The sequence below is a fragment of the Zootoca vivipara genome, chromosome 7 (assembly GCF_963506605.1).
Source record: "Zootoca vivipara chromosome 7, rZooViv1.1, whole genome shotgun sequence".
In the NCBI taxonomy this organism is placed as follows: domain Eukaryota; kingdom Metazoa; phylum Chordata; class Lepidosauria; order Squamata; family Lacertidae; genus Zootoca; species Zootoca vivipara.
This window is the reverse complement of record NC_083282.1, coordinates 74,080,232-74,089,632: the sequence shown is the minus strand read 5'-3', so window position 1 is coordinate 74,089,632 and position 9,401 is coordinate 74,080,232.

Here is a 9,401-nt window from a genome sequence, read left to right as displayed (position 1 = left end):
TATTAGCTTCTCCTGCTTGCTTTTTTATATCTTAAATTTAAAATCCTTAAATTGTATATTATTATAATTTTATCGTTTTAACATCATGTTAATAATTTCTGTACTCATTTTGTTCATTGTAAGTTTTTAGTCAAATCCTGCTAGTGAGTCCATTTCTGTACATTGTTTCTGTAGGTACAACATAAATGGTTCCCAATCTTTTTTAAAGTCTCTATTGTTTTTGTCTTTGTCTTTCAGTCTATTGTCTTTCAGTTAACTTCACCATTTTAGCGTATTCTATCAATTTCTCTTGCCATTGTTCTTTAGTTGTTATTTCATCGGTTTTCCATCTTTGGGCTAGCAATATCCTAGCCGCAGTTGTAGCATACATAAACAGTTTGTTCTTCTCTTTTGGTAAATCTTGATCTGAAATGCCTAGTAAAAAAGCTTCTGGTCTCTTAAAAAAGGTTAACTTAAACATTTTTTTCATTTCATTATAAATCATTTCCCAATAATTTTTAATTATATTACAATTCCACCACATATGAAGAATGTGCCTTCTTTACACTTCCAACACTTATTGGATCCTGTTCTACACATTTTTGCCATTTTTACAGGTGTAATATACCATTGATACATAATTTTCATATAATTCTCTTTTAACAATATACAGTCAGTAAATTTTAAGTTCACTTTCCATAGTTTCCCCCAGTCTTCCATTTGTGTGTTGTGTCCTAAATCTTGTGTCCCAATGATCTGATTTTGTAAATCAGGATGCAGAGTTGAAGAGCAAGGCAGAATCGGGGACGAAATGATACCAGAACTTGGGATGCCCTTGTTGCCCAAGCAAGGGCTCAACTGGAACATGAAGACTTCTTCTACTCCATCCTGCCCAGGAGGGTCCAGTAGCCCAACGGAGCAGGCAGAGTCAATCCAGGATACTTCACAGAGAAAATTGCCACCTCAAGCACAGCAGTTGACCACCACCTGGGGCAGATGTCCAGAGATCTCAGCAGTTACCAACATGGGTGCTCATCTGAATATAACATGTAGTGTGCCCCTTGAGCCAAAGGGGTCAGTCAGGCCACCCTGCTCACTGCCCCCCTGCCTGCCTTTTTGCTTCTTCCCACAGATCAGCGCACACAGCCTGAGGCAGCCAGCGTTGCTCCATAAGCTGCCCTTCCCCCAAATAATACTTAGTACGTTGCCTGAATGAAAAAGACGCAAATAAAAGACTTACAAAAATGTTTACGTCAGCACTGAACTTTCTCTTACAAAGGACAGCTTTGGTAAAACCTGGCTTTAATTCCACCTTTTAAACCTGTATTGAATCAATTCGTGGCTGGTGATTACCGCTTTTATGCCATTGTTAAGAGGCAGATTCTTGGCATGCTCAAAAGCGGTCGCTGCCTGCTCAGCTGTGTTTGTTGTGCATCTCGGTTCAGAAAGACCTGAGTAGGCCCAAACTGGCTCAGTCTGGAGATTCTCCTCTTGCCCATACACAACTCCTGCCTGCTCCTCTCAGTATTCTTTCCAGCTTGAGAGCACTCATGAGTTTTTGGCATCTTCCACTGGTGGCTGGTGCCCCCTGGGACTGGTAGGGCAGAAGGCAGGGAAGCCCACAGAAGCTGGCTCCACCCCCCTCCCTACAAGCACTGAGACTTAGGGAGAAGGAGGCTGATAAAGAGTGCAATCCCTTGGGCTTGTTGTAAGTAAGAAGGCAGACAGACAATGGTGACTGGCTGAGCGCAGACTGAAATTGGTGAGGCAATGCCCATTTGCCCTAAGGGCATCTTCACTTTGATCCCTACACTGCAGCCATCTTCTTTGAAACATCCCCATGTATATCTGACAGTAGAGACCTGGGTCCCTACTTTCTGAAGTCAAAGATGTACAGGCAGAGGCTAGGAGGGCCTTCTCAATGCATTTTGCAGCCTGAGGCAAAGGACAAGATGGTGCCCCAAACATTCCATGTACAGAAGCTGACTGGGCTGGAAGCTGACTCTTGCTTCAGCACTGGTGATGGGACAGTGTCCACCACCACACTTGGGAGCAGCAGGCTAGCATAAGGGCCGCAGTGCCAGCTGTCCTCCAACAGAGGGGGCTCAAGTGGAATGCCAGGGGGCTGCCACTGCTGCATTCCCACCTGAGTACCTACTGCCTGAGGCAGCCACCTCACTCTGCCTAATGATAGGGCCAGCCCTGGCAGCTTCATAGGAGCAAGCAATGAATCCAGGCCAAAATTAGGGAGGCAGCCTAAAGGAACAGAGTGGTACATAAGAAGGCAAGCAAGGAGGCACAGGAAACTCACAGGCAAGCAGATAGAAAAGAAATCTTAACCAGAGCTGGCAAAAGAGGCTGATGTTATCAGGCACTCTCCAAGGCCCACACACCTCAGCAGAGAACACCCAGAGGACACCACCAGAACCAAGAAGGACAGCAGCACCGGTAGATAACAGTTGCCAGCACGTATTGAAGGAACAATCGGGGGAATTTTAAAGGCTTCTTAATACTAATTGGGGCATTCCTGCTGCAGTGTGCCTGAAGTTCTGCTGTCTTTCTTATAACCCACAACTCTCTCCCAGAGTCCCCAGGCCATGCTGCTGCTCCTTCTGCCATTGCTGTCCGCTTTCTCCCTTCTGGCCTAAGGCCAAACAGAACTACACACAGCCAGTGATTTTCCCAGGACACAACTTCTTGTTGCTCTTACTGAAGGAGAGACCTACAGGAGACCTGGAGGTTGTATAGCAGGACCCAGAGTGACGTACTTCTGTTGGAAGCCGCCCAGAGTGGCTGGGGAAACCCAGCCAAATGGGCGGGGTATAAATAAATAAATAAATAAATAAATTATTATTATTATTATTATTATTATTATTATTATTACTGTCACATGACTCTCTGGTTTAGGAAGGTCCTTGGTTTGCAGTTTCCTAGTTGGCTTGTTTTGCCTGCAGCTCCCATCTCCTGATTAGCTATTCTGGCGACATAAAGACTAGGGAGCCAACGCCTGGATCTTAGTCTAAATTCTGTATAAACAGTGATGTTTATATGTATGCCAACTAATATGGCAGAGAGGAGGGAGACGGTGATCAGTGTGGAGTTAGAACACTGGCCAGCGGAAGAGTGCTATGAGCCCCTCCAAGATGCTGGCGGCTGGAGCCTTGTCTGTGAACCCCAGTGGGGCCATAGCTGCCAAGTTTTCACTTTTCTCTCGAGGAAGCCTATTCAGCATAAGGGAAAATCCCTGTAAAAAAGGGATAACTTGGCAGCTATGAGTGGGGCAGCTAGGCAATTTTAGACTTTATGGTTTACAGGGTACCTTCTGCACTTCTTTCAATGGGAATGTGTGTTTAAAATGTGGTTATGCAGTCATGTGGCATTTTGGGAGGGAGCCCTGCTCATTCTAAGCCCCTCTGCTCCAGAGCTTTGTTAACTACTCATTCTTAAGTTGGTAGTTACACAGGTACTGGACAATAGGTACTGTGTATGAAAAGCATGCCAAATTCTTTCATTCTCAGATAACACTAAGATGAATGTTTTTTATTTAGGGTGGGTTTTTTAAAATATAGAAACAGTAACCTGAATGGGCAATGACAATAAAAATTGATGTTAGTTTCTGAGTCGTTTTTAGTTTGATTTTCTAGCAATTGATGCAGATTCAGGGGAGAAGGAGAAATTCCTTCCAAGGACATGGTGGGGGGATCTGAGCACCCCACTCTTTGCTCCCTCCCTTGCTCCCCAAGTCTCTCAGGCAGTATAGCTTTGCTTTGAGGCCACAGAAGGCTGTGGAGGAACATCAGCAGGGGTTCCATGGCAACTGTAAATGCTCATCCTTCCACCCGCTTTGCCAATGAAAAGCCATAAATCCACACAGAATATCAGAAGTGGACATAATGGTTATGGAGCAGGCAGGCAGTGGGCTCATTACTGTATTGGGAAACTGCCACATAAGTCCCGGATCTGCTCCTTCTGAACTTCCGTATTAATTTGCAGCGTTCATTCCCACTGCCTTGCAAGTTTCATCTTGCTAATGTGCCTCGTCTGAGCCCAAGCAGTTTCCAAGGCTTCTGGTGGTATACTTTTATGTTTTTATGGTTTCCATTATTACACATTACACTGCACATTTCCTTCAAAGAGTGGCATATGTTTTTTTCTCTCCTCCCTCCCCCTCCCCATTTTATCTTCAAAACTCCCTAATTAGTTTATGCTAAGAAACAGCGACAGCTTACAGTGACTGGCCCAAGACTTTATGGCCAACGAGGAGTTTGGCAGTCCGAGTCTGACATTCTAACCCAGGCTTCCTCAACCTCGGCCCTCCAGATGTTTTTGGCCTACAACTCCCATGGGAATTGTAGTCTCAAAGCATCTGGAGGGCCGAGGTTGAGGAAGCCTGTTCTAACCACTACAATGCAGCTGCTCTTAATAGCTTTGATCATTAAAGTACTAAACAGCCTAGTACAGTACAGGGATTTCCAAAGGAAAGCGTTCTTTCATATCAGCCTGCTTGTGCATTCAGATCATCAGCTGAGCCTCTGTTTGGCCTTCCCCATCCTTTGGGGATTGGGTGGGCTATAAATGGTTATCAGGGGCAGGGCTTTCTCAGTGGGGGCACCCTGACCACAGAACATCAGCCTTCCAGACATGGTCACTTGATTGCTGCAATTGTATGCTGCATATTTATTTTTGAGCTATTTGATAGATGGTATTAATGCTGATGCCAAAGATGTGACTTTTTACTTGTGGGTTTTTAGATGCAATATAATTTATTCGTTGTTCTATTGTCTTGTAGGTCACAAACAGAATGGAGGGGCATACATTTCTTAAACAAATGAATAAATGAAACTGTACGAACCTTCTCCCACCCCTTCCTAAAAGGTAATCTCATCAAAGAGGAGTAGAAATGTTTTCACTGAGTTTCATATAGCTCTGGGCTTGATTGCCCTAAATTGCTGTGTTTTATTTTGTTTTGAAGATTAATTCCCTGCCTTACAATCAAATTGTCTTCATGGTGGCTTACAACAGTCTGCAATAATACAACAAATAAAACCCAGACATCTACCCATAAAGCTCTGGCTGAGGGATGGAGTTCAGACTGTCAAGAGTGTTCTTCCCTTTGATTCTGTGGTTCCCCCAGAACAAATCGGTTTCAAATCCCATCTGAGCCATCGTTCACTAAGCAGTGCTAGGAAAGCTGCTCTTTCTCAGCCTCTCATATGCAATGTGGAAATCATGATTCTGGCCTATGTTGAAGGGTTGTGGTGGTGGTATTTATATGTGTGAAAGCTGCCCCAGGCCATTTGACCCTTGAAAAAAGAATATAGTTCTCTTTTTCTCTCCTAGAAAAGACTGCGCAAGAGTTTAAAACATAACACGTTGCTTTACTTGGTATACGAAAACATCTTTACATGTATTTACTGTGTGTATATATATATATGGCTGGCAAACTTATGAGACTTTGCAGGCTTATTCTGAGGCACATGGCAGCATAAAACAAACTTGCAATCTGAAGTAGTACAGTCCATTCTACCACTTCATTTTATTTTATTTATTTTGGGATGCAGAAAGGAAGCTTTGGGTTTCCTGCTTATAAGCCACTAATCAACATGTGGTAAAGGAGGTTTCTCCTTTGCTGCTCTGTGTAGGGGAAAGTATATGAAGGCAGTATTGCTGCAAATTGCCCTGGAGATCTGAAAGCACAAGAAATGCATTCTGATACAAGTTTATAATGTTTTGTATTACATAAGTGTGTTATTTTAAGAATACCATTGCACACCACCCCAATCTCCTAGTGGTGCGAAATTCCAGGCATTTACCCAGGGATCGTGTTTCCTTCGGAATGAAGTACAGAAGAGACTGTGGTGTCTTTATGAGACATAGTTTATTTTGACATCTATTTATTTACCGGAGCCTACGATGAAGGGGTTTATGACATTAACACCCCAAGACGGTCTTGCTTCTGCCATAGCCCTAGCCTTGGATTTAAGCAGAAATCAGGCATGGCTCTGTCTCCCAGTTGTCCAGCCTGCAGCCTTGCTTCTTTCTAGCTTCTAGCTCACCTAACTCAACTCTCTGCCCTCGCCTTTGTCTTTCTAACTACCAGACAGTTGAGGAAAGGGGGCAGGGTCCACCTATTTGTACTCTGGCACAGAGCCACTTCCTTTGTTGCCTTAATGACCCACACTTGGGCCATTACCTCACCAGGAAGCTAGGCTGGCTATTCCAGAAATCAAATCCTTGCTTAGATTTTAACACTTGCTGGATCCAGGAATTAGAAGTGTCTTGGCATACAGCCTACCACCTCCCCCAATTTTGTGTTATTTCACGTGTTAAAGCAGTCATTTTGTGTTATGCCACAACCTCGTGACAGCCATTTTGTGACTCGTCGGCATCCATGTCACTTTCCAAATTTGGCCTGTAAAGGTTTGCAACTCTTGATCTAGATTTATTATCAGTAGTGGCTATTGTTATAACCCACACCAACACCCAGTGCTGCTGGGAGAATGGCAGTGACTTCATCTTACCATTTTTGAAAAAGCAAGAATGGAAAGAGGTTAACTTGACTGTGTTCAGCTGGGAATGCGAAGCAGGAAGTCTCTGGGATGCAGGCATGGCTTGGTAGGATAGAGGGCACCTACCTGACGTGGGTGGCGCTGTGGCCTAAACCACAGAGCCTAGGGCTTGCCAATCAGAAGGTCAGCGGTTCAAATCCCCGCGACGGGGTGAGCTCCCATTGCTCGGTCCCAGCTCCTGCCCACCTAGCAGTTCGAAAGCACGTCAAAGTGCAAGTAGATAAATAGGTACCGCTACAGCGGGAAGGTAAACGGCGTTTCCATGCACTGCTCTGGTTCGCCAGAAGCGGCTTTGTCATGCTGGCCACATGACCTGGAAGAAGCTGTACGCCGGCTCCCTCAGCCAGTAAAGCGAGATGAGTGCCGCAACCCTGGAGTCGTCCGCGGCTGGACCTAATGGTCAGGGGTCCCTTTACCTTTACCTGAAAATCCAGCACTGCCTGTCCGACAAAGCAGGAACAAAGCATAGAGGGAAGTGGATTCCTTACATCCATCCACTGTGGCTAGGAGGATAACCAACCACAAAGGCCTAGAACCGGGTGATATGGAGGAAAGCATCAGTGCCATTTATTTTTACATTTTTATTTGGCACTACCTCCCAAGCATTCAGGCGGGGCCAGCCGACCCATGAAGCAAGGGGAGGTACCTCAGGCGGCACGATTCACAAGGGCAGCAGCTGCAGCCTCCAAGGGATGAATTCTGTTGCCACTGGCAACAATGACTGCAGTGCACTCTTTGGGGGCCCAAACTGCTTCCTCCTCGGTATCCTTCCCCCAGTGCCAATTCTACAGTAACCTCTCAGTGAATAGGAGGCTCCTTCTAACACCAGGGACAAAATGGCAAAGGTTGCCCTCTGCATGATCTAGAGCAGGCTCCTTCCACCACCAACCCCATGATGGCCTTTGATCCCCACGTTAACCATCAGGGTAAGGTTGATTCCCACCTTGCTCCTGACGTAGATCTTTATTCCGCCCTCGTTCCTGGTGTAGATCTTCACTAACCCCCTTCTTCCCTGGCTAGGAGGAGCGCCATTCTGTAGTTCATCTCAGGTGCCAAAATGTCTTCAGCTGACCCTGCATTCTGGGAGACAGCAACTATTTTAGCAAGGGTGGGGGATTTTTGGCCTGTCAGATGTTACTGGGCTGCACCTCCCATCTCCACTGACCACTGGTCATTCTGGCTAGGGCTGTTTGGAGTTGGGTGTCCAGAGGGCTATAGGTCATAGCAACTTGCTGAAGGCACACAAATGTGTATGTTTTCAGCAGCAGCTATTGCATCATTTTTTCACATCCGATCCAAGTGTGTCCCTACACCAGAGGTGGAGAAAAGGCAGGTTGGGGGTCTACTGCCAGATATTTGGGTGATTTGCCAAAGATTGGCAAAGGAGTTCCACATCCCTATTTTTTTTAACAATAACAAACAAAGAAGCAGAGCCATAGCTGGGAGGCGGAGGAGAGTTAGCCAGTTGTTTGGGTTTTTGTTTTTGTTTTGCCACAGGCGAAGCCTCCAGAGGGGTGCCATTGAGGCTCCCAGTCTCTCTCTGTGTGTGTACACAAATCCTCATGGGGGGAGGGAGAGTGCCAAACGGGGTCTTTGACCCAGGTGAAATAAAGCCTAGTTTTGCCCCTGTAAAAAAGGTAGGGGTCTCCCTACCCACCCAGCTCCATATGAGGCTGCTGAAATGGATAAAACTTAACAGAAAGCCAGGAATGGATTTCAGTGTAAAAAGATTGTTCTGGTATGCGTGCATACATACTCATAAAACCTTAAAATTAACTGCATGCCACCCCCTGCCCCCCATTTTTAATTGAGGGACCTTGCTTGCGATCTATTGAAAAACTAACACAATTTCTAGGAAGCGTGAATTGTGTCCACCCCTGTAATATACCATGCTCATTCTCCCCTCTCCATGAGGGGATGGAGTTCAGGATTGGGCCCAAGGCACAGATCCCAAACAGGGATAAGTACTGTACATAAGAAGAGCTCTACCATGTTAATAAGCCCACCGAGCCTAGAATACTGTTTTCCCTCAGTGGCCAATCAAATGCCTCTTGGTAGCCCACCAGCAGGTCACAGAGGCAGTAGCCCTCTCAGGCTGTTGTCCCCCCCCCCCCGCCACAAGCGACTGGCATTCAGCGGCTTAATGCTCTGAAAAAAGGGAGCCCATATAATAGTCATAATCACTAATACCAATTGAAAGGCTTACGGTCCATTAATGTGTCTGATCTGCTTTGAAAGTGATCAAAGCTGGTGGCCATAAGCACATCTTGTGGTGCAGAATCCTCCAAATTAGGCGTGGTGGGAAGAACTTCTTCAAACCAGTCAATAATAGACTGAGGTGGTTTGTAACGAATGTAGCTCAGGAATAGGATTTCTAGGACAAGTAGGAAAGACACAAAATAGGCGATTATGTAAAAATGGACTCCCAAGGCTATTAGCTGCTTAGAACCATTGCGTATCTATCATCACATGCCCCATGTGTTTTAAGACTAAGCATTCTTTACCGATACTGTATCATCCTCAGGCAAGTGGAGAGACCTTGATTTTCCATTTACAATGTGGCGCCTGCCCTACATGCTCGAATTCCCTCTGCAATGGGGTGTGAAGAAGGTAGAAAGTGAACACCTCCCCCCCCCCCGCGGTCACCCAATAAATGTGAGACAGCTTAAATCATAACTCATGTGTTTGAAAGACTGTGCAAAACAGCATATCCCAATGTATATGTGCAGGTGCAAATTTAGGCTGACTTTCAGAGGGAAAGCTGTCCTGTTAAGCAAAGGGTTTGTGTGTGTGTGTGTGTGTGTGTGTGTGTGTCTTAAAATGTAATTTGTACAAGGGGCATACCAAGGTATT